We start from the raw sequence: 26,432 nt of genomic DNA on the forward strand, positions 1-26,432 counted from the left end.
TCAAGTGCAAAAGTCATAAAAATAAAATCATCGCATGTTTTACCAAACCTAAAAAAAAATAAATTTAAAATGTGTAGCCCATACTAAACCTCTCAAAAAATTCTCAAAGCATAAAAAAGAAATCTTAAAATCTTTAACGAAATCATGAATCATAAAATCGTAAATGCGGAAACAGTAGAAACGCTGGTCCTCGGGTTGTGTGCACCTTCAGTCCAGTCAATCACCCGTCAAGGCCTCCTTCAACCCCACCTGCATCCATCACACCTAGTGAGTCTAAAGACTCAACACACCAAATCTTTGTAACAAATAATACATAATAAAACACATGCAACAGTGAAAATACTTTTACGTAAAATAACCTTTTCGTGATATGCATAACATGAACTTCACCTTTACCTTTTCATCAAACATAACATGACATAATCTTTTTCATAATCGTAAACCTTATCTTTTCCTTTACTGAATTCAGATCGTTAATTGTGACTTTTCTCAATTCTCAAAACTCGATGGTACCATCTACATGAAACCACCGTACTGGGCGGCGGGGACATCAGCGACACAGGATCGTCAACTGAGCCTTGGCCTATCCTCAATCATAACCTCATATCCTCATATCCTCATAGTCACAATTACTTTACTTTCATCAATGTTTTCATCACTTAATAAAATCGTGCATAAATATATTTTCTTTTGAAACCAAGCATGCACCATGTATTTTAAATGTCAACTTGTAATCATAAAATTTCATGGACATTTAAAATAAATCATAAATAAATCATGAACATTTCATAAGCATTTAAAAATACTCGTAATATCATAAAAACAGCATTTAGGGCACTGCCATGACCTTTACTAATTTCCCGATGTAAAAAGACCATTTTACCCCTGGACTCGACATTTTACGTTTTCGACTTTTTTTTCTTGATTTCATGACTCTAACATGTCCCAAATAATTATTTAAGCTTACGTGAAATTTTTTCATATTTTTATTTGGCTTAAATGTTAGTCTTTTTCAATTATTTTTCCTTAATTGTTTTAACGGTGTTTTAATCTCAAAAGATACCAAACTTTAATATAAAATTCCTAAATTATAAATTTAGTCCTTTTATATTATTTCTGATTTTATGAACCACGACTCGACCCCCGAGAACCATTTTACAATTTTTCTTTATTTAAAAACCCTCATTTGACACCAAAACTTCGACTCCGAGCCAACTTTTGATTTTTACGAGTTACCCCCAAACCATGTCAAGCCAGAACGTGCCCAACATGTTAAATTAACCTACTACACTCTAAGTTTGTCAAGGTATTCACCCAAAATCCAATAACAAGCTACCCCACGTGACACCCTATTCTGGCCGAGAATCACACCTTGCATGGACTCCATGTTTGTGATCGTGTGAGCCCAGCCGACGCTCTACCACCCGAACCCAACCCATGAATGCTTACTTAAGACCCTAGTGAACCTTCCTAGCCCAGCCCGTTCCCCACGCATCGAGCCCTCATCGCCTGGAAGTAGCGCAAACCCTGCACAAATCTGTGCAGGGTTCTTGGGTGGAGTTCTAGCCATGCTAGGACTCTTTCCCGAGCCCTCGGTTCGAGCCCTAGCATGGCTAGGAATCTCACCCTGAATCATGAAGACCTCTGGCTATGTCCTGGCCCAAGCCAAGGCCAATCCTTACCCTAAAACATGAACCCGATCGCCAATCCCGTGACTGCAACCGGTGCAAGCAGTTTTCGTTTCCCTTCTTTTTCTTTTGATTGCTCGATGGTCTAGGCGTGGGTGTGCGTTGTTTTTAAACATGCATGGCCCTCCCTGGTCACGGCCCTACACCATGGCAATCCCTAAATACTTGAGAGGCATGAATTGGTACATAGAATCATTATTTCGTAGCATGTATATGAGAAAACCGAAAATTTTTAAAATAAACTTCAAGTTGTTCATGCATACATTAATCCAATCGATAATATGATATGATTGATGAGAAAAGAAAGATTTAGGCGTGCCTTTGCGTTATATACGCACAAAATACCGATGGCAACGAAGAACGGAGAGAACCGAGGCTAGCTTCCCATAAAACTTTCGAAGAAAATTGCTTCCCAAGGCTTGAGCAAGTGCCGCGACTGCTGCTGCGCCGAGGGGAGGGTTTTGTTTTTGATAAACTTGAGCGGCGTGAGTTTTGAGAGTCTAGCTTAGGGTTTTTGTGTGTTTTATATGCTAATTAATTTATTAAATAGACTTAAGGCCTATTAAGCTCCTAATTAAGCCCACTAGTGCTAATTAGGATTTAAATAAAATTATAAAATTGTTTTCATAAAAATAGTTAGTGAATTAAATAGCCGGACTGTTTAGAAGCTCGTATTTTGGTTGAAAATCCAACACCGATAAAAATTATTCCTCGGCGTATAAAATCACCTCAAAATTCATTGTTTTCAAAAATGTGAGAAAACTATCATCCTTATATTAAATAATTAAAAACAATTATTTTTATAAAACATTTTTACATTTTTTTCAGCCCCCGGTCTCCGTTCCTCGATCGTCACTCGAATATCCTTTAAAATACAATTTATGCAGAATGACAATAAAATCATAATTAACAAGTAAGCATGTATGTCACATAATTAATTAGCAATTAAAATAACTAAATTTCCCATTTTTCATATTTTCTAGATTTGCATGCAGTTGAGTTACGTCGTCTTAATTTTGGACCTTACATCAGCTGAACTTATCAAATCAGTTAAGAACAAAAACAAGCAGTTAAACAGAAATAACACAAGATATGTTTATGGATGTTCGGAGACTTCAACTCCTTCTACGTCACCACTTCTACCACCTCGGGTAGGATTCACTAGAAGATTTTGTTCGATACAAATCTTTGTACAAACCCACCCAGCTTAGGACTTACCCACTGCCTACTGAACTCCTAGATTAGAGTGAAGGCAGCACCTTCCACTCAACACTTCTTTAATGTCTATGTGAAAAAGACTACATACACATGTTTTACGTCATTGTGCAAGACGGAATTTGAGTGGTGGTGTGTGCGTGTGTGATAATTGATCTCTGTGAACTACCCAAAGTGTTCTCACACACTGAATGAAATATGCTTCTAATCTAAGCTGATAATACGTTGAAGTGTTCCATCAGAAACTGGGCTGATTATTTCTTCAAAGCTGATATGCAATAATCGTGCCCTCTCTGTATTTTCCATCAACTCTCATCTTCGTCTTCACTGAACTTCGGCTTCTATTTATAGGCGTTTGGCTGAACGTACAGTGAGACTCATGAAAAGAATCTATTGTAGTTTGAATTTGTTCCCCCATATAGATATCTGGAACATTTGACTTTAAGTGATGTTGCAATGTCTCTTATTGTACTATGATCGTAAAATAGCTTTTGTACATCTGTGTGCAGCTGGATTAAGCTTGTCGTATTTGCAAACTAGGTTCGTTCCTAACTGATGTTCTGAACTAGTCAGCTGAACTGGTCTTGAATTGGTGAGGTGAAATCAATTGACTCGTCAGCTGAACTGATTTCACTGATTCAGTTGAACTGGTCAATTGGGCTCTTAATCAGTTGAGCACTTCATCAGCTGGCTGGGCTACTGAAGGTCTTCTGCTGAACCTTTAACGTCTGCCGTTTTTATTGCTTTAAAAGTACTTGAAATTTTTTTTTATAAAATATTTTGCCCTTTAAAATAAGCTATCAACCAGCTAGCATTTTTAGAAATCAATGAAATAGTCATAAAACTGAAATCAGTCTACTGTTTACCAAACCTAAAAAGCAATAATTTGAAAAGAATAGCCCATACTAAACCTCTCAAAAATCTCTCAAATGCATAAATAAATAGTCTTAAAAATCTTTAACAATAATCAAAAAACGTAATGCGGAAAATTTAGCGCTGGTCCTCGGGTTGTGTGCACCGACAGTCCAGTAGAATCACCCGTCAAGACCTCCCTCAATCCCACCTGCATCCAACATACCTAGTGAGTCTAAAGACTCAACACACCATAATCTTGATAACAAGTAATACGTAAAACAGTCAACATATAACAGTGAAAAATACTTGTACTTAAAATATCGTTTTCATGAAGATGCATAAACTTGAACATAAACATTTTCATAAATATTTTCATGATGCATTACATAAACCTTAACCTTTTTCCTTTTTCCTCAACATGACATAACATAAAACATTTTTCATGATCATAAACATTTTTTTCTTTTTCCTTTGTTGAATTCAGATCGTTAATTGTGACTTTTCTCAACATGACATGACATGAAAATCGATGGATCAATCTACATAGAACCGCAGTACTGGGCGGCGGGGACATCAGCGACACTCTCACCGTTCAACTGAGCCTTGGCCTATCATGAACGAATAGAAATACGATCGTCGGGGCTCCCTCTGGGGCCTTCTCCCATACATGGGCTCCCTCTGGGGCCTTCTCCCCTCACGATATTCTCATTCTTCCTCAAACCTCATAACCCCATAACCTCATAACCTCATATTCGCAATAATGGAGACACGATCGTCGGGCTCCCACTGGGACCATCACCCTCACGACATCGCCATCATTAACGAATTAGTCACAATCATTTCACTTCCTTCAACATTTTTCATTCCCATCACTTTAGAAAAATCATGCATAACATAACATTTTGTTTTTGAAACCAAGCATGCAACATGTCAAATAACATTTTTACATATTAAATCATAACCATCTAAAATTACTTAAGAATTTAAAATATCATTTTACATATAATGACTTTCCTTGGCAAGCTTCACGTTTCCTCTTGTTTTGTGGTTTCAGGTGGATGGTTCGACTCCAGGCTCCCAAGGCGACATCTAGACACGTAATAGGGTGCATTAAGACCATGTTGGTCCATTCCAATCAGCCCCATGCATGATGGAACCGAAAATGACAGCAGCATTCCTCCACTGCCATTTTGTGCTTCGAAATTTCAGATTTTTCTGTCAAGGGATTGAATCTGATCTTGGCTACCCCAAGGGTCTATAGCCATGGTTAGATCACTCCCCTAGCATATCTAAGACGTGACTAAGTCACCCTTTTTGTGGCTTGGTCCATGGCTCATCGGTTTTTACATAAAACATCAAGAACAGCCCCCTCCCCTCTCGGCCCCTTCGGTTTTGACAGCACATGTACTTCGAGTTGGTTGGTTTGGTGTGGATCTTGGTTGGCCTATGGCCCTTAGCCACAATTCATACCATGCCCCTAGATGTCTAGATTGTGCCATGGTCAATCAATGGCCACTGGAACGAGTCGAGACAGCAAGCGAAGCACAACACCTCACACGCATGCATGAGGGCCCTCGATAAGAGCTTTTGGTTGGTTGCTGGAATGGTGAGGATTGTGGCTGGCCTAGGGCCCTTAGCCATGGTTCAAATCATTCCTTGGGATGTTGGTAAGAGTCTCTGGTAGGTGGTTCGCGCACCAATGGCCGGTAGTCTCAAAAACAACACAAGATACGCGATGGTATAGCTGCTGGAAATTTACAGCAAGTTGCTGTGTTGGTTCGGAGGCTCGTTTGAGTTCTTGGTTGGCTTTTAGCCTGTGGCCTTGGACTGAACAGTGCCTCATCAAGTTAGGAAGGTCGTGTTTTTGACCGTTTGTGATTCGGATCATTTTTGAGGTCGTACGAGAATTTACGGTGCGATGTGCCAAATTGACTCTCGAAAGAGCGTTTCTTGTTTTGGCCTCTATTTCAGCTAGATTTCGACCCTCATCATTTTAGGAGCATTAGTTCATAATTTTAAGAGTATTTTAATCATGACTATACGTCGGTTCAGTGTTGGTTCGGGTTGGTTCGGAGTCATGATTAAATACGAAGTCGTTAGACGTAACTGTCGCATTTTCAAACTTAATTGCATAGTTTGGTCAAGTATAAGCTTATATTACGTGCATGAAAATAGAAAATACTTATTTTTGAGATTTATGCGATATGGCTTGTGGTCAATTCACTATTATGGGAGCATTATTTTATACGGTCGCCAGTGACCGATCAGTTCAGTTTGGTACCACCCGGTCGCCAGTGACCGGTCATCTCAGTTCAGTTTGATACTCCCCGGTAGCCAGTTACCGATCAGTTCAGTTCAGTGCAGGGGCCACAGGCGTAGACCATAATCTCAACAGAAAATTTTTACCAGTTATTTCAGTACAGGGCTCAAAGGAGCAAACATTTTTACTATGATTTCATTTCAGTTATGCACGTATTATAATTGCTCAGTACAAGTTATTTTCAGTATGCCTCATGACATGATATTTTATCCCATGCACATTTTACTTCAGTATTTACTCATTACCTACGATATTTGCATACTGAGTCTTTAGGCTCACTAGACTTGATTGTTGTAGGTACTGATGAGGCCAGGGCCGAGGGCGGGGACCAGTGAGCCAGCTTGGGTCGGCAGTAATGGCACCCGAGGACCTCAGTTTCATCACTTGCCACTTTTTTTATGCTCAGACATTTTATCAGCTGTTGAATATTTTTAAATTGTTATTTTCGGCAAACTTTATTTTCTTCTGCTGCTATATTTTAAACATTGAACTTGAGTTATCAGTTGATTTTATGAATGAGGCACTCCATTTATTTTTAAAAAAGAAAAATTTTTAATTTTCCGCAAATTTTCAAGCAAGGAGTTTTAGGGTCATTACAATTGGTATCATAGCGGTGGTTCTGTATAGGGTTACACTACTACTGACCACGAGAAGCTCACGAAGCCACGCCTTCGGTCTGTAAGTTTTACATTTCAGCATTTTATTTAAAGCATGAATTATTTTGTCAGCATGCTCCCATGAAATAATTTCGACCAGATTTTCAGTATTTCAGTGTTCATAAAAAAATAAATTATGGAATTATGCATGTTAGTTACGTATGGGTTGTGTTGCAACAGTATGCCCCCTAGACGTCAAGTAGGACGCCCGAGAGGTAGTGGCGAGCACCGTCGCGAGGACGATGACGATCAGAGACAAGAGAGGCAGATACCTCCTCCTCCTCCACCTCTACCACCGCCCCCACCTGACATGAGTGCCCAGATGCTAGCTGGGATGACGCAGTTCTTCGCACAGTTTGCGGGGAACAATGCTGTGGTGACTAGGCCGACAGGGCCCGAGGCTGTTTACGAGCGATTCATGAAGATGCGTCCGAAGGAGTTCTCTGGGACGTCTGACCACATGATTGCCGAGGGATGGATCAAATCCCTCGAGGTCATCTTCGAGTTTATGGAGCTGGGAGACGCAGACCGAATCCGATGTGCCACCTATCTGTTCACTGGAGACGCCCGCTTATGGTGGGAAGGAGCGTCGGTAGCCCTGACCTTGGCTACACTGTCATGGACACGCTTCACGGAGGTTTTCTACTCCAAATATTTTGCCGAGGAAGTGCGCACCAGGTTGACCACTGAGTTCATGAGCCTGAGACAGGGAGACATGACGGTTACGGAGTTCATCCGTAAGTCCGAGAGGGGCTGTCATTTTGTGCCCCTAATCGCGAATGATGCCAAAGCCAAGTTGATGCATTTCCTGGTGGGTCTATGGCCAATCTTGCGCCAGGATGTTAGGGTGTCTGACCCTGCTACTTATGAGATTGCTGTCTCCAAAGCCCTAGCCGCAGAGCAGGATGTGCAGGATATCGAGAGGGATCGCCAGGGCAAGCGCCCAGTCCAGGTACCACACCGCCCTCCTCCTCATCAGCATCAACAGCAGAACAAGAGGCCTTTTCATGGACCGCCTAGAAACAGAGGCCAGCAGCAGCAGCAGCAGCAGCGAGGACGCCCAGCCCCGAGGACTTATGAGCACCCAGTCTGTCCCAAGTGCTCACGCCGCCATCCTGGAGCATGTATGTATGGCTCAGGAAAGTGTTTTAAGTGTGGCAGTCCAGACCACATGTTGCTGCAGTGCCCTCAGAGGAATCTGCCTACCCAAGGCAGAGTTTTTGCTCTCCATGCCGCGGAAACCAACCCGGAGACTATGTTGTTGACAGGTACCTTTAAACTTTAAGTTATTATTTGAATTTCCGTGTTTTGGGAATAAGGATTAAGATTGAACTTAGAACTGTGATAGGATTGCATGCTCTACTCAGTAGTATTTTGGAGATTTAAGTTAGAAGAACTTTGACCATTGCATGTCTATAAGTTTAGTTCTTGTAGCTACTGAATTCAACTTAGAGCTCCGCTCTTTCAGGGAGAATTTTTATATCTGGTTTCGCTACCAAGGCCTTGATAGATTCAGGGGCCACTCACTCGTTTATTTCGGAGGTCTTTGCAAACTTTCTCAAGATCCAGACCATTGGGCTAGATACAGCCTTTTCAGTAGTGTTGCCGTCAGGCGACGAGATGGGAGCCACCAATGTTATCCGAGATATAGACCTTGAGCTGCACGGTAATCTTGTATATGCGGATCTGATTGTGCTACCGATGCCAGAATTTGACATTATCCTAGGGATGGACTGGCTATTGAGGAACAGAGTGTTGATAGACTTCCAGCGGAGATCTGTTCTAGTCCGACCGCCTGGAATGGAGCACTTCTTATTTGAGCCGGACAGGTACTTTCCTTTACCGCGCATTATTCCTTATGTTCAGGCCAGGAAGCTCATGCATAGAGGGTGTCGGGCATTTCTAGCGACCTTTTTATTTGTCCCCGAGGAACCCAGCCAGTCAGCCTCAGATGTTCCGATTGTCAGAGATTTCTTAGACGTTTTTCCCGAAGATGTCTCTGGTATGCCACCCGAGAGAGAGGTGGAGTTTTCCATTGAGCTGCTTATGCCAGGTACGGCTCCGATATCCAAAGCGCCATACCGACTAGCAACGACAGAGATGGCAGAGCTTAAGAAGCAGATTCAGGAACTTCTCGACAAGGAGTTCATTCGCCCGAGCTTTTCACCATGGGGCGCACCGGTCTTATTTGTGAAAAAGAAGGATGGCTCTATGAGACTTTGTATTGACTATCGGGAGTTGAACAGGGTTACAGTGAAGAATAAATACCCACTTCCGAGGATTGAGGATCTGTTTGACCAGTTGCAGGGAGCTTTGATTTTCTCCAAGATTGATCTGCGCTCTGGTTATCACCAATTGAGGGTGAGAAATGCTGATGTTTCCAAGACTTCTTTTAGGACTCGTTATGGCCACTACGAGTTCCTTGTGATGCCGTTTGGACTGACGAATGCGCCAGTGATCTTCATGGATCTCATGAATCGCGTATTTCAGCCGTATCTTGACCAGTTTGTGATAGTGTTCATAGATGACATTCTCGTCTACTCCAAGAGTCGGGAGGAGCACAGCAGACATCTGACCACAGTGTTGCAGACATTGCAGAAGCACAAATTATTCGCAAAGTTCAGTAAATGCGAATTCTGATTAGATAAGGTGGCGTTCTTAGGCCACATCGTTTCTAGCAGTGGTATTGAGGTAGACCCAGCAAAAGTTGCAGCAGTCAGAGATTGGGTTGTGCCTCAGAATGCATCCGAGATCCGCAGTTTTCTTGGGCTGGCAGGATATTACAGGAAGTTCATCCAGGGATTCTCCTCTATCGCCGTTCCACTCACAGCACTGACAAAGAAGAATGTGAAGTTTGTGTGGAGCGATGAGTGCCAGAAGAGCTTCGATACTTTGAAGCAAGCTCTTATTTCAGCACCAGTTTTGGCCATGCCATCAGGGCTCGGCGAGTTTGTCCTTTATACCGATGCTTCGAAGCTCGGTTTAGGTGCAGTTTTGATGCAGCATGGGAGAGTGATAGCTTATGCTTCTCGACAGCTGAAAATCCACGAGAAGAACTACCCCACCCATGATCTGGAGTTAGCGGCCGTAGTTTTCGCCTTGAAGATTTGGAGGCACTATCTGTATGGAGAGAAATGCCAGATCTTTACCGACCACAAGAGCCTCAAGTATTTCTTTACGCAGAAGGAGCCGAACACGCGTCAGAGTCGTTGGTTGGAGCTTGTGAAAGACTACGATTGTGACATTAGCTACCACCCGGGTAAAGCTAATGTAGTTGCAGATGCATTGAGAAGAAAAGTCGCAGTGATGGCTCATTTGACGATTCAGAAACCTCTTCAGTTTGAGATACAGAGGTTTGATCTCGAGACTTATCCTCGAGGTAGAGTTCCTCGTCTATCTACCTTGACCATTCAGTCTTCTCTTATGGACCGTATTCGCAGTGGTCAGTCAGCAGATGAGCAATTGGCACAGTGGAAGAAGAGAGATGAAGCCAACGGCAGTGTTTTGTATTCGGTCAGTGATGGTATTGTGAGATACCGAGACAGGATATGGGTTCCTAGCAGTGATTCTATCCGAGCAGATATCTTATCAGAAGCCCATACGTCGTCGTACTCTATTCATCCAGGGAGTACGAAGATGTACAAAGATCTGAAGCTATTGTATTGGTGGCCTGGTATGAAGAAGGACATCAGACGATTTGTGTCCGAGTGTCTGACCTGCCAGTTAGTGAAGGCCGAGCATCAGAGACCAGCAGGTTTGCTCAAGCCTCTCCCTATTCCCGAGTGGAAGTGGGAGAATGTTACCATGGACTTTGTGACCGGATTGCCGAGGTCAGCCAGAGGATCGAATGCTATCTGGGTGATTGTAGATCGTCTTACCAAATCAGCGCACTTCTTGCCTATTAAGACGACTTTCACCATGGTTCAGTATGCGGAGTTGTACATTCGGGAGATAGTCCGACTCCATGGTATTCCAGTTTTGATCGTATCTGACAGAGATCCCAGATTCACTTCCTCATTTTGGAAGAGTTTGCATTCGACTTTGGCTACGAAGTTGCTGTTTAGAACAGCTTTCCATCCGCAGACAGATGGGCAGTCAGAGCGAGTTATTCAGATCTTAGAGGATCTTCTCCGTGCTTGCGTCATTGATTTCTCAGGGAGTTGGGAGTCGAACTTGCCATTGGTTGAGTTCACCTATAACAACAGCTTCCAGTCTTCCATTGGTATGGCTCCGTATGAAGCACTATATGGCCGCAAGTGTAGATCTCCTGTCCATTGGGATGAAGTAGGAGAGAGAGCAGAGTTGGGTCCACAGATTGTTCAGCAGGCAGCCGATGTAGTAGTCAAGATCCGTGATAGGATGAGGACTGCTCAGAGCCGACAGAAGAGTTATGCCGATCAGCGGAGAAGAGATTTAGAGTTTGCAGTGGGCGATCATGTATTTGTGAAAGTGGTACCTATGAAGGGTGTCATGAGATTTGGGAAGAAAGGGAAGCTCAGTCCGAGATTCATTGGACCGTTTGAGATCCTCGACAGAGTTGGGACGCTTGCCTATCGTGTGGCTCTTCAGCCGAATCTGGCCGGAGTACACAATGTCTTTCACGTCTCCATGCTGAGAAAGTATATGGCGAACCCTTTGCATATGCTGAACTTTGAGCCGTTGCAACTTACTCCGAACCTGTCTTACGAGGAGAGACCAGTGCAGATCCTAGACCGGCAGGAGTAGAAACTTCGGAACAAGTTGGTTAAGCGAGTCAAAGTCAAATGGCTCAACCATTCAGAGGAGGAAGCTGCGTGGGAGTCTGAGCCGAAGATGAGAAGTCGATACCCTGAGTTATTCGGTGAGTTCTAATTTCGAGGACGAAATTTCTTTTAAGGGGGGAAGGATTGTAGAATCCGTAAATCAGTCTACGTATAAGCCATGCATAATTCTAGATTTTTAAAATTTAATTGACTTCATTGCATGATTATTTTAAAGGCATTTCTTTGAAGTTAATTATTTTATTATTTCATGCAGTAGTTTGATTTTTAAAATTTCAGTTATTTCAGTGAGGCCGGACTGGAGTTGGAGTTTTGAGATAGAATTTAAGATTCGAGAAATATTTCCAGAAGTTAATTTAGCTAGCAAGTAAGTTCATTTAAGTTAAAAAGGATGTTTTGAGGATTTAATTTAATTACTTGAGGTGATTAAGAAATAAGTTCATTTAAGTTCCAATAACTAAGGGTTAATTCACTAAATTAATTAGGGATTAGTGAGGCTTTTAAGGATTATAAATTTACTAGCTAGATAACATTTTTCCCTTCCCTTTTAATTGTTAAATTTCGGCCACCACTTTTTGTTGATCAAATAATTCATTTGCCAACTCATCATTTGACCAATTCTTTGTCATCTTTTAGCATGCTAACCTTTTCTATTGGTAATCAACTTTAATTAATTAATTATTAGAGCTTATCCTAGTCTACATTAGCAAGCTAAAAATCGGCCATCACCTTCTATCTTGCATCCATCAACCCATTTGATATCAAACCACAATTCAAATTTTGAATTTGAGGGAGACTTGGTCATACCTTTGCATCCCTTCATTATTGGATCTCCCCCTCACTATCCTAACCATCACTCCCCCCCTCCATTATTTCGAAAATCAGAGCCCTTTTTAGAGTGAAAAACGTGAGTTTCATAGCCAAAAAAAAAAAAGAAAAAAGAGGAAAGAATCGAGAGCAAGGAAATAAGAGAAGCGTTCCACTCCTCCGCGCCGCATCGTCTCTTCTTTTCGTTTTTATTTCAAACGATAACCAAGGCATGTCTAGATTCTTTCAAACCTCAATCAAGTCATATTAGCAATTATTTTTCAGTATGTGATCATGTTTTATCAAGAAAAAATCGAGATGCATGTCCAAATATTTTCGAAACCATGGTGCAGATTTTTTTTGACTTTCCTTGGCAAGCTTCACGTTTCCTCTTGTTTAGTGGTTTCAGGTGGATGGTTCGACTCCAGGCTCCCAAGGCGACATATAGACACGTAATAGGGTGCATTAGGACCATGTTGGTCCATTCAAATCAGCCCCATGCATGATGGAACCGAAAATGACAGCATCATTCCTCCACTGCCATTTTGTGCTTCGAAATTTCAGATTTTTCTGTCAAGGGATTGAATCTAATCTTGGCTACCCCAAGGGTCTATAGCCATGGTTAGATCACTCCCCTAGCATATCTAAGACGTGACTAAGTCACTCTTTTGGTGGCTTGGTCCATGGCTCATCGGTTTTTACATAAAACATCAAGAACAGCCCCCTCCCTTCTCGGCCCCTTCGGTTTTGACAGCACATGTACTTCGAGTTGGTTGGTTTGGTGTGGATCTTGGTTGGCCTATGGCCCTTAGCCACAGTTCATACCATGCCCCTAGATGTCTAGATCATGCCATGGTCCATCAATGGCCACTGGAACGAGTCGAGACAGCAAGCGAAGCACAACACCACACACGCACGCATGAGGGCCCTCGATAAGAGCTTTTGGTTGGTTGCTGGAATGGTGAGGATTGTGGCTGGCCTAGGGCCCTTAGCCATGGTTCAAATCATTCCTTGGGATGTTGGTAAGAGTCTCTGGTAGGTGGTTCACACACCAATGGCCGGTAGTCTCGAAAACAACACAAGATACGCAATGGTATAGCTGCTGGAAATTTACAGCAAGTTGCTGTGTTGGTTCGAAGGCTCGTTTGAGTTCTTGGTTGGCTTTTAGCCTGTGGCCTTGGACTGGACAATGCCTCATCAAGTTAGGAAGGTCGTGTTTTTGACCGTTTGTGATTCGGATCATTTTTGAGGTCGTACGAGAATTTACGGTGCGATGTGCCAAATTGACTCTCAAAAGAGCGTTTCTTGTTTTGGCCTCCATTTCACCTAGATTTCGACCCTCATCATTTTAGGAGCATTAGTTCATAATTTTAAGAGTATTTTATTCATGACTATACGTCGGTTCAGTGTCAGTTCGGGTTTGTTCGGAGTCATGATTAAATACGAAGTCGTTAGACGTAACTGTCGCATTTTCAAACTTAATTGCATAGTTTGGTCAAGTATAAGCTATTGCATATTTGTCATGGCATATTTAGGTTGCAGCGAGCCTGGGAGCGATCCAATCTAGTTGGTAAAATATACAGGATATTTTCATTATGTCATTTAATTATATTACGTGCATGAAAATAGAAAATACTTATTTTTGAGATTTATGCGATATGATTTGTGGTCAATTCACTATTATGGGAGCATTATTTTATACGGTCGCCAGTGAACGATCAGTTCAGTTTGGTACCACCCGATCGCCAGTGACCGGTCAGCTCAGTTCAGTTTGATACTCCCCGGTAGCCAGTTACCGATCAGTTCAGTTCAGTGCAGGGGCCACAGGCGTAGACCATAATCTCAAGAGAAAATTTTTACCAGTTATTTCAGTACAGGGCTCCAAGGAGCAAACATTTTTACTATGATTTCAGTTCAGTTATGCACGTATTATAATTCCTCAGTACAAGTTATTTTCAGTATGCCTCATGACATGATATTTTATCACATGCACATTTTACTTCAGTATTTACTCGTTACCTACGATATTTGCATGCTGAGTCTTTAGGCTCACTAGACTTGATTGTTGTAGGTACTGATGAGGCCAGGGCCGAGGGCGGGGACCAGTGAGCCAGCTTGGGTCGGCAGTAGTGGCACCCGAGGACCTCAGTTTCAGCACTTGACACTTTTTTTATGCTCAGACATTTTATCAGCTGTTGAATATTTTTAAATTGTTATTTTCGTAAACTTTATTTTCTTCCGCTGCTATATTTTAAACATTGAACTTGAGTTATCAGTTGATTTCATGAATGAGGCACTCCATTTATTTTTAAAAAAGAAAAATTTTTAATTTTCCGCAAATTTTCAAGCAAGGAGTTTTAGGGTCATTACATGTAAACCCCTCTTGATCCATCCTTATGTCATGGTAGCCCCTTAACCAAACAATACACAAGTTAATGGATTCAAAAATCATGTTTTCTCATGTATGCATGCCATAGACCAAAAATTCTGAAAAAAATAAAATGTTCTTCATGCATACAATAATTCAATTAATAGTATGATATGATGGATGAGAAAAGGAGATGTATGGCGTGCCTTTGCGTATAATACGCTCGAATAATCGTTGACGACGAAGAACGGAGGGACGACTATGGCTTCTTCTTGCTTGCCTTTTGAAAATCTCCTTCCAAATGATGTGTGAGCTGCCGTAAAGGTTGTAGGGTTGAGGAGAGTATTTTCAGAAAATAAAACTAGGTGGCCGATTATTTATGCTAGGAGAATAGGGTTTTCAATTTAATTAATACATTATATACTACTAAATCACTTTCAAGGCTTATTAGGCCAATTAAGCCATTAAATTAGGCCCATTAGTCTATTTAGGATTTAAATAAAATAATAACAAAGTTTTTTCTTTAATTAAATATGTGAATTTGTTAGCCGGGTTGTCAAAAAGCTCATATTTTAGTTGAAAAACCAACACCGATAAAATTACGTCCCGGCGTATAAAATCACCTCAAAATCCTTTATTTTCAAAAATATTAAAAAGCATCACCCATATTTTAAATAATTAAAAACAATTGTTTAAAAAAACATTTTCTATTTTTTCAGCCCTCGGTCTCCGTTCCTCGATCGCAACGTGAATAACTTTTAAAAATACATTTTAATGCAACAATGTCAAAAATATATTTTATACACACAATTATTCACAACATAAATAATTAATGCAATCAAAATAATTAATTAAAATACAAAAGAATTTAATAATTGCATGCATGTGGTTTGCGTGGACCTTTAAATTTTCGGAGCGTTACAATCTCTCTCCCTTAAATTGAATTTCGTCCTCGAAATTCACTTATCCTTAATAACCCAAAGTTTAGACTTAATTCTTAGTATCCCAAAAATCCACGCTTCCGCTGCGCTACTCTGACAAAATTTAAATTATAGAATGTCCTTACGTCTCCTTGATCCCAATTAATTTTCCTTCTAAATCCTTATTTTTGAATTGCAACTTAAGGAAACTCATAATGACATAATGTTGTTACTATTATAACCTCAAATTTTTAACTTTTCTTACCATTCCCAATAATAAAATATGGATGACCAAACTTATCGTATATTATTTTCCTAAATTTATACCCAAAAATGTTCGTCGACTTATCAGATTTCAATCTTAAAATCCCAAACGCATCCGCTACATTCATTATAACATTTTAACTAAGATATCCCAAGGTTCTAAATATTCTTTCTAGCCCAAATCATCAAAAATTCATATCAATTAAACCATCAAATTACCGCTTATTGCTAAATTAGTTCCCAAATTCCTTAAAAATTTCAAAAATATATTCTTAATTTCCTCAAAAATTATCTTAATTGGTCCTTAATTTCAAAAATCCTACGATTAACCCATAAGCTCTTAACATTCTTAATTCTCCTCTACAGGTTTCCCATAACATAAATTTCGATAATTTAAACTTATTTACCCAAAAATCAATTCCTATAACCAATCTTACCTTTCGTCAAAACTTAAAATCCCAATTTATACATTTCTATACTCCCAAAGTCGTTACAAATCCTCGAATCATTATTACTTATGAGTAATTCCCAAAAATTAATTCAACTAGTAACCACGAATCAAAAATATTTTCTTAGAAAATCTACATGTCCCAAAAGCATTCATAATATTCACGATTAACTTATAGCCCAAAAAAGTAGAACGTCAATACTAAAACCCAAAAATCAACATAGTCCAATTCCACCACGAAGCCAATATGCGTTGAAATCAAATAATTTCTTATTTCATATCATATCACGTATAAAAATTCTATAGCATTTAAAACATTTATCATCATAATGCTATTAAACATGTGACGTGAACATATAAGTCATGTACTTATGCAGGTAACATCATAAAATCATATAAAGCATGTAAACTTACAAATTGAGGCTTGACGACTGATCTTTCTGGCGCTGATGGTGGCACAACCCTTTACAGGACCTTTGCTCTGATACCAACTGAAACGTCTGCCCTTTTTATTGCTTAAAAAGTACTAGAAATTTTTTTTTTATAAAATATTTTGCCCTTTAAAATAAGCCATCAACCAGCTAGCATTTTTAGAAATCAATGAAATAGTCATAAAACTGAAATCGTCTACTGTTTACCAAACCTAAAAAGCAATAATTTGAAAAGAATAGCCCATACTAAACCTCTCAAAAATCTCTCAAATGCATAAATAAATAGTCTTAAAAATCTTTAACAGTAATCATAAAACGTAATGCGGAAAATGTAGCGCTGGTCCTCGGGTTGTGTGCACCGACAGTCCAGTAGAATCACCCGTCAAGACCTCCCTCAATCCCACCAGCATCCATCACACCTAGTGAGTCTAAAGACTCAACACACCATAATCTTGATAACAAGTAATACGTAATACAGTCAACATATAACAGTGAAAAATACTTGTACTTAAAATATCGTTTTCATGAAGATGCATAAACTTGAACATAAACATTTTCATAAATATTTTGATGATGCATTTCATAAACCTTAACCTCTTTCCTTTTTCCTCAACATGACATGACATAAAACATTTTTCATGATCATAAACATTTTTCCTTTTCCTTTTCTATTTCCTTTGTTGAATTCAGATCGTTAATTGTGACTTTCCTCAACTTGACATGACATGAAAATCGATCGATCCATCTACATAGAACCGCAGTACTGGGCGGCGGGGACATCAGCGACACTTTCACCGGTCAACTGAGCCTTGGCCTATCATGATCGAATAGAAATACGATCGTCGGGGCTCCCTCTGGGGCCTTCTCCCCTAACGATATTCCCATTATTCCTCAAACCTCATAACCTCATAACCTCATATTCGCAATAATGGAGACACGATCGTCGGGCTCCCACTGGGACCATCACCCTCACGACATTGCCATCATTAACGAATTAGTCACAATCACTTCACTTCCTTCAACATTTTTCATTCCCATCACTTTAGAAAAATCATGCATAACATAACATTTTGCTTTTGAAACCAAGCATGCAACATGTCTTTTAAATGTCTTCCTTAATTCATAAAAATCCCATGGACATTTAAAAAAAATCATAATTTAATCATGAACATTTCATAAACATTTAAAATGACATTTTACCCTCAAAACATGTAAAATAACATTTTTACATATTAAATAATAACCATCTAAAATTCCTTAAGCATTTAAAATATCATTTTACACTATAAACATCCATAACTATAGAAAATAATCATATTAGCACATAAACCAGCATTCAGGGCACTGCCATGACGTTTACTAATTTCTAGGTGTAAAAAGACCGTTTTACCCCTAGACTCAACATTTTACGATTTCGACCTTTTTTCGTGATTTCATGACTCTAACATGTCCCAAATAATTATTTAAGCCTAAATTAATTTTCCCATAATTTTATTTAGCTTACATATTAGACTCTTTTCATTTATCTTTAATTAATTGTTTTGACGGTGTTTTAATCCCGAAAAATCCCAAACTTTAATATAAAATTCCTAAATTCTAAATTTAGTCTTTTTATATTATTTTAGCCCTTATGGACCATGACTCGACCCCCGTGAGCCGTTTTCCAATTTTCTTTACTTAAAACACCCTATTTGACACCTAAACTTCGGCCCCGAGCCAACTTCCGATTTTCACGAGTTACCCCCGAGCCATGTTGATCCAAAACTTGACCAACCTCCTAACTTAACCTACTGGACCCTTAGACCACCAAGAACCAAGCCCAAACCACAAAAACGAAGCTTTCCTAAGCGACACTATGCTGGCCGAGACTCCCTAGTGAGGTAGGACTCTATGTTTTGGTGTCTAGAACCTAAACCGACGCCCTAGCCTTTGAACCAACACGTTTTGAACCTTCTTAGGACCCTAGTGAACCACCCTAGCCCAGCCCGTGCCCCATGCATCGAGCCCTTGAACCCCTGAAGCTGCGCGAACTCTGCAACAGCTTCGGCTATGTTCTCGGGTAGAGTCCTAGCGTGGCTAGGACTCTTCCCCAGCCATTACTGTGAGTCCTAGCTGGGCTAGGACTCCCTCCCTGACTCATTCATGACCTGGGCTAGCCCCTGGAACAAGCCAACCAAGCCCTAGCCCCTGAACAGCAGAAACCAAACCCCCATGCCCTTGACAGCAAATTATCGCGGTTCTTGCTTGTCCTAGTTTCCCTTCCTTTTTCCTTTGTTCAGCCGATTGTTTGTGGTGTTTAGGGTGGGTGTGTGTGACTCTAAAACAGGTGTAAACCCCTCTTGATCCATCCTTATGTCATGGCAGCCCCTTAACCAAACAATACACAAGTTAATGGATTCAAAAATCATGTTTTCTCATGTATGCATGCCATAGATCGAAAATTCTGAAAAAAAATATAATATTCTTCATGCATACAATAATTCAATCAATAGTATGATATGATGGATGAGAAAAGAAGATGTATGGCGTGCCTTTTGCGTATAATACGCTCGAATAATCGTTGACGACGAAGAACAGGAGGGACGACTATGGCTTCTTCTTGCTTGCCTTTCGAAAATCTCCTTCCAACTGATGTGTGTGCTGCCGTGAGGTTGTAGGGTTGAGGAGAGTATTTTCAGAAAATAAAACTAGGTGGCCGATTATTTATGCTAGGAGAATAGGGTTTTCAATTTAATTAATATATTATATACTACTAAATCACCTTCAAGGCTTATTAGGCCTATTAAGCCATTAAATTTGGCCCATTAGTCTATTTAGGATTTAAATAAAATAATAACAAAGTTTTTTCTTTAATTAAATATGTGAATTTGTTATTTAGGATTTAAATAAAATAATAACAAAATTTTTTCTTTAATTAAATATGTTAATTTGTTAGCCGGGTTGCCAAAAAGCTCATATTTTAGTTGAAAAACCAACACCGATAAAATTACGTCTCGGCGTATGAAATCACCTCAAAATCCTTTATTTTCAAAAATATTAAAAAGCATCACCCATATTTTAAATATTTAAAAACAACTGTTTAAAAAAAACATTTTCTATTTTTTTCAGCCCTCGGTCTCCGTTCCTCGATCGCAGCCTGAATAACTTTTAAAATACATTTTAATGCAACAATGTCAAAAATATATTTTACATATGCAATTATTCACAACATAAATATTTAATGCAATCAAAATAATTAATTAAAATTCAAAAGAATTTAATAATTGCATGCATGTGGTTTGCGTGGACCTTTAAATTTTCGGGGCGTTACAAAACCACCTATAAACTGGAAATCATTTGAACTGCTCTTGATACTTCAGTTTGTACTGGTTCAGTTCGATCAATCAGTTGACACTTTTCAGTTTACGTCTTTGATAGCTTCAGTTGAGGCTCGGTAACTGATCAGTTCGATAATTACTACATCTGAACACTCGGTAAATCATTAGAAACAAAATAACAAGTTTTGATAACATCAAAAATAAGATTGCTAACATGAAATGTTCCAACAATTTCACTGTTGTGTGTTATGTATATGTTTACACATTTTTCTGTTGGTCGAGTTTGGCCATTTTAAACTGTACTATTTTAAGTTGTTAAATATTTACGATTATCTTTAAGTGGGATATTTTTTCCGTAGGGTTGCATGCTTGTAAAACTTTTAGATGGGTATTTTTGAAAACGTGATCTTTCTAAAAAAAAATTTCCGCATTTTAAATTAGTAGATGTTACATTAACCATGTCGTGTAATGTGGAAATAAGTTCTTTCCATGTAAAATCAGTTGAGCTGAAATCAAATACATGCTCGCTGCTTTATTCTAGTTCTGTAACATTAGCCATTAAGCATTTTACTTCTTTTTCATCGCTGGAGCTGCTCGATTTCTCAGATTCTGATTCTTCACTATCAGTTTCAGCCCATTTGGATTTGCTTTCTTCGGCTAATAGAGCTTCATGCTTCTTTTTGAATGATCTATTTTCATCCTTAGCTCTTCTTCTCCGCTCAATTGAATTCTTTTCTTTTTCGGCTGAACGTCGACTATCCTTCTTTGGCTTAGGACACTCAGCGATGTAATGTCTAGTTTTACCACAGTTGTAGCAAGCATTTGGTTCTTCCTTGGAAATATTTTTGTGATTATGCCTTTGAAGGGATCCCTGGTTCTTTCTCATAAACCTTTCCAAATTTGTTCATGAACAATGACATGGAATCATTACTCAACTGCTCTACAGATTTTTCAGTTGAACCAGTTGGTTCATGTTTTAAGGCGCTGAGAGCAGTTGTAACTAGTGGAGTCGATGGTTCTCCCTTTCTCGTCTGTAGTTCAAATTTTTATGCCTTGAGATTTGCAAATTGATCGTATAATTCCACTTTGTTGAGATCTTTGGATTTTTTTATTGTGATTGTTTTCACATCACATTCTTTGGTTAGATCACGAACAACCTTTATTTCAATTTCTTTGTTTGAATACAATTTCCCTAGTGCATTTAGTTCATTTATGATGTTTCTAACTCGTTCATTGATTCTCTAGTCTTCATTTTGATGCTATCAAACTTTTGTATTGCGACTGAGAGTTTGTTTTCCTTTGTTTTCTCGATGCCCTCGCACAATTGAATCAGTTTTCCCCAATTTTCTTTCGCTATTTTGCACATCTTGATTTTGCTGAAATTAATTTTGTCCAATGTTTTATACAAATTCCCTTCGCAACATTATCCAAGTTTGCTTTCCTCTTGTCTTCAGCTGTTCGTCCATTCATGGTTTTTCAAATCAGTGAGGTGCTCCATAAGTTATAGCAATAGCTATGTTAGCTTTCATGATCTTCATAAGTCCGTCAGTTATAACGTACCACATATCATCATCTTGTACAGCTAAATGAGCCTGTATTCTGATTTTTCAGTCATCAAATTCCTCTCTTGAGAACATAGGAATTTTGTTGAATAAAGACACGGTGATCAGGAATACAGACAGAAAGTATTCAGAAACATGATTGAAACCACTCTAATACCACTTGTAGGACCGAGCGCTTGCTGCTTTATCAAAAGGTATAGCAGGTGGTAATGGTGCAACTCAAACATTTTAAACTGCACAGCAGCTCAAGCACCACGGTTCGATCGTTCTACCAAGCATGGAAAATTATTGAACCCAACAACCAGTTTATGGAAAAAAAATAGGTATGTTATTCTCGTCTAGAATATGAGCAATGTTATTGCGGAGTCTATATACAAAATATGAACCATTGAATGTGGCTGTAGTTTGGATATGATGTTTGAACTTAGATTGCTATGTTTAGAACTGTGAAGATTGGATTCTGAGTACTGGAGATATGGAAATTATTTCCCGAACGTTAACATAAATCCGCCTTGAAAAATATCCAAAAATAATGCAAAACCTTGAGAATGCTAATTTCGAATTTAAGGTATTTGAGAGGTGAAAATTTTCTAGAATGCCATAGGTGTGTATTTATAGGTGGAGTGGACATCTAGATAAACATATCATCTTCATCTTTAAATTTTGAACAAAGATCGATATAGATAATGATCCGGAGATTTAAATTTTGGTTGTGGATAGATGAAGATCACAATCTTTTTGTCTAATAAATATTTCATCTTGAAATATACATCTTGTACACAAATTTCGAAATTCCTGATCACGATCTCTTTATCTTGTAAATATTTTATCTTAAAATATATATCTTGTTAAATGTACACCAATTTCTAAATTCATGTATTTATCTTGTAGAAATTTCGAATTTTTGAAAATCCGGTAAAAAATTGAAAACTTATCCCGTAACTATTGAGTATTTAAAAATACAGAGTTTGAAAATTTGCGAGTTTTACATCCCTTCCTTGTTGGAAGTTTCGTCCTCGAAACTTGCATTGGCTTGCGATAAAGATATTGCTTGCGCATCTTATCTTCCCATTCTCGAATAGCTTCGCTTGGTGTGACCGGAAGTCAGTGCTTTGACGTATGGAATAGTGTGTCGTTTATGAAAGGATGCTTGAGAGAATTCGGGTAATTGAACGGGTTTTTCCATGCAGAGTAGTCAAATTGTTCAGACTATAATTCATGCTGATGAGATTTGTGAGTTGCCTTAGTTAAGACTAATGACATTACTAAGAATTGGAAAAATTTATATCTAGGTGGGAAGACTACCTTGGACTAACCTCTACCTTGTCTTTTCTTGTCAGTCAAATTTTAAAGTTTTTTCTTGAGCTTCTTGAGTTTAACGGGTAGCACTCGATACGGTGTTTTAGATATAGAAACTTCTATTGATGATAAGATAATCTCAAGTTCTATTTCTTGATTGGGGATGACCCTGGCAGTTCCTTGGAGAGGCATCTAGGAATTCTCATAATACTAAATTTCTTCTAATTTGACTCCATTTCTGTTTGGGATAAAAATAATTAATTATGAAAGCCCAATTAAATTATATAAGCACATAACAGATTAATTCTTATCAATTCAAACCGATCACAACGTGGGAGGAAAGAAATGGAGATCGTGCGAAGGTAGTGGGAAAGATCATGGGCTCATGGGAGAGTGGAGAGAAACGGCACAGCGCTGGGAAGAAAAAGACATCGGCACACAGAACTATAGACACACAACACAACTCAACTCAGCAAAAATCTGCAAAATAATATCTGCTAAAAATTTAATCTTCAAGCACTAGTTTTTAAGCGTAGCATTCTCTCGTTTAGATTTCAACAGCTTTATGTTTATATTTCTATGTCTTGTAAATTCCTACAGTTTATTAAAAATATAAACAATGTCAGGGATTTATTCCTCAAATTCCAATAGTTTTCTTTATTTTGGCGTTATAGTTGTTTTAGGAGATTAGAACCGACGATCAAATTTAGGATTCGCTTTCGCTTGTTTTTAGAAGTTAGATTTTATCATTTTCAAACAAATCGGTGCAACTTCGCACCTGGCACGCCCGCAAATCTCAAATATTGTGCAAACATATTTTCGGCACACCCAGTGGGACCATCACTATGCCGCCAAAGAGAAAAGAAAACGTCTATCAAGGGGATGGGGAGTCTCAACCAAGCCAGGAAAAGGTTCACGCTCCATTGACAGAGCAGCCAGCCGCTGTAGAGCCGACCAGGGAGTTGGACTTGCATCCAAGTAATGTTCCAGAGGTGTATGCTCATATTTCAAACCGGTTGGTTGAAGAGTTGACTGCAATGAAAATTGAAGAAATATCACAAGCACTGTCCAGGGCCGTGTCTGATTGCTTGAAGACAGTATTGGGAAAACCGAACCAGTCAACCAACAAAGAGCAGAATGTAAGTGAAAAAGAAGGGATCCAAGGAAGTAATCAAGTTCATGAGTTTGACCAGGGAGTTGGAAACTCAAGGGCCGCCGATCCATGCCTCCCGGAGTTTACTCTCCCAAATCAGCCCGAAAGAAGGTATACACCACATCACAACAGAGAAGAAACCTTAGGAGGTAGAGCTCAGCCATATCCACGTACTCATGGAGTGGGGAGCTCGAAGCAACCAGTTATTCAAGTGTTCGGCGTGACCAATCCTCTGTATCAACCGGGAGCTTATGATGACATATCGCACATGGATTATCCAGGAGGAGATGGGGGTTTCTCAGGAGGTAATATTGGTTTAAATGCAGGGTTTCAAGCTCGGGGGGCAAATCATTACCATCACCAACTCCCAGCTCGGAACATCCACGGGATTGATCCAGAGATAGTGAGAGAAACTGTTCAAGAGCTGTATGGGCCGGCTTTGAGACAAATAGGCCGCCCAGAGTTCCACAAACCATACCCGGACTACATAGACGTGAATAACCCATACCCAAGGGGTTATAGAGTTCATGATTTCAGTTTATTCTCCGGGGAGGATGGCCAGTCCAGCTTGGAACACATAGCCAGGTTTACCATCCAGTGCGGGGAATTAGCCAACTTGGAGAATTTCAACAATCTAAAGTTGCGGCTATTCCCGAATTCCTTCACTGGGACTGCATTTGCTTGGTATGCCTCACTCTCCAGAAATTCAGTGATGAGTTGGCAAGAGATGGAAAGACAATTTCACATTCAATTCTATAGAACAGGGGCAGAAGTGTGTATTGCCGATTTATCCAGAGTCACCCAAAAGAAAGGAGAATCTGTAGAGTCTTTTATCGATAGGTTCAAAAAGATGAAGAATAGGTGCAAGGTGTTCCTACCGGAGACCGAGTTCGTGAAGATGGCACAAAAGGGGCTGGATTTTGAATTAAGGAAGAAATTCCAAGGTATGGAGTTCAGGGATTTCTTTGAGCTAGCTACCAAAATGGCTGAATACGAAGAACTATTGCGGGAAGAGTCATACAAGAAGAAAACTGTTATGGGGTCTTATTATCAGGAGGTGGAAGACGTGGCATTAGCAGAAATTCGATCAACTGGTTTTTGCACAGTTCCGCTACTAAAAAAAAAAAGCCAGCCGAACTTGAAAAGAAGAACAACTCCCAACTCCCCAAAGACATGCAGTATACATTCGATGTGTCAAAGACCGAGGAGGTTTTCGATTTCTTGGGAAAAGAAAAATTCATCACTTTTTCACCTGATCACAAGATGCCACCCACAAAAGGGCTGAAAGGACGAGAGTATTGTAAGTACCACAATTCTTACAATCATGCTACTAAATCTTGTTGGGCGTTCAAGAACATTTTGCAGGACAAGATTAACAAGGGAATCGTGAAGTTCCCTAACAAACAGGAGTCTATGGCGGTGGATGATGATCATTTTCCCCCAGTAGCTTTGGTTAATGTGAATGTGACAGATTTGAGGGATCTTCTCAATGAGAAAATAAGTCGATCCTTTGCAGTGAAAGACCGAGTAATCAAGAAATAATGGATCCCAAAGGGTCAATTGTTTGAAGCTCATGGAAGGCATAGTGCCGATCGAATACGAACAGTTCAACAATGATTCCCTAGAAATGTTGGTGAATCCGTGGCCTATCGGCTGAGGAACCAACATTTCCTTGAAAGACCAGTGCCTGAGAATCAAAAGTTCATAGGAGAATCATCTTGTGAGCTGGACCGGAGATACTCAGACAGGAGAAACATATGTAGAGCTGAGTCACGAAAGGTGGAAACCAGGAAAGTGTCAGCTGATCAGTGCAGAGAGCGGCGTGCATATGAAATCTCAAAAGGAAAAATGATTGAGAGCAGGAGAGCGAAGCCCTGATACGTCTTTCCAGCTAGAGGGGAGTTCAGTGAGTCTTGGAGAGTGGCCCAACACAAAAAGATCCCCATGCCACCGACTAGGACTCTAAAGAGACGGCTGTTGAGGGAAAGAGCTATTGCAAAGAGAGAAGAGTATGCTAAGTTGATAAACGAACCCACAATTGATGTCCCAGTCTCCAGGGAGCCAATGGGGAGTAAATCCAAGTTTGGAAGATCGGCTACTGAGGATAAGTTTGTGGAGGATGATGATGATTTGTTAAGCGAAGAGGATGATCAAATAAGAAAAACAATCAATTTTTGTATTGGAGAATTCCACATCACAGTAGATTATGCCACAGGGGTGGTAATACTACAAGAGAGGTTTAAAATGATAGAAGAAGAGAGTAGGGAGTTGAGGCCTAGAGAATCGGTAGAAAAGGAAGAACATGCAAATAAACTCCCTGAAGGGAGTTCAAGAGTGATTATAATGGAAGATCACCCAAATAAGCCTAA

This window comes from Primulina tabacum, chromosome 1, assembly GCF_025594145.1.
Source record: "Primulina tabacum isolate GXHZ01 chromosome 1, ASM2559414v2, whole genome shotgun sequence".
In the NCBI taxonomy this organism is placed as follows: domain Eukaryota; kingdom Viridiplantae; phylum Streptophyta; class Magnoliopsida; order Lamiales; family Gesneriaceae; genus Primulina; species Primulina tabacum.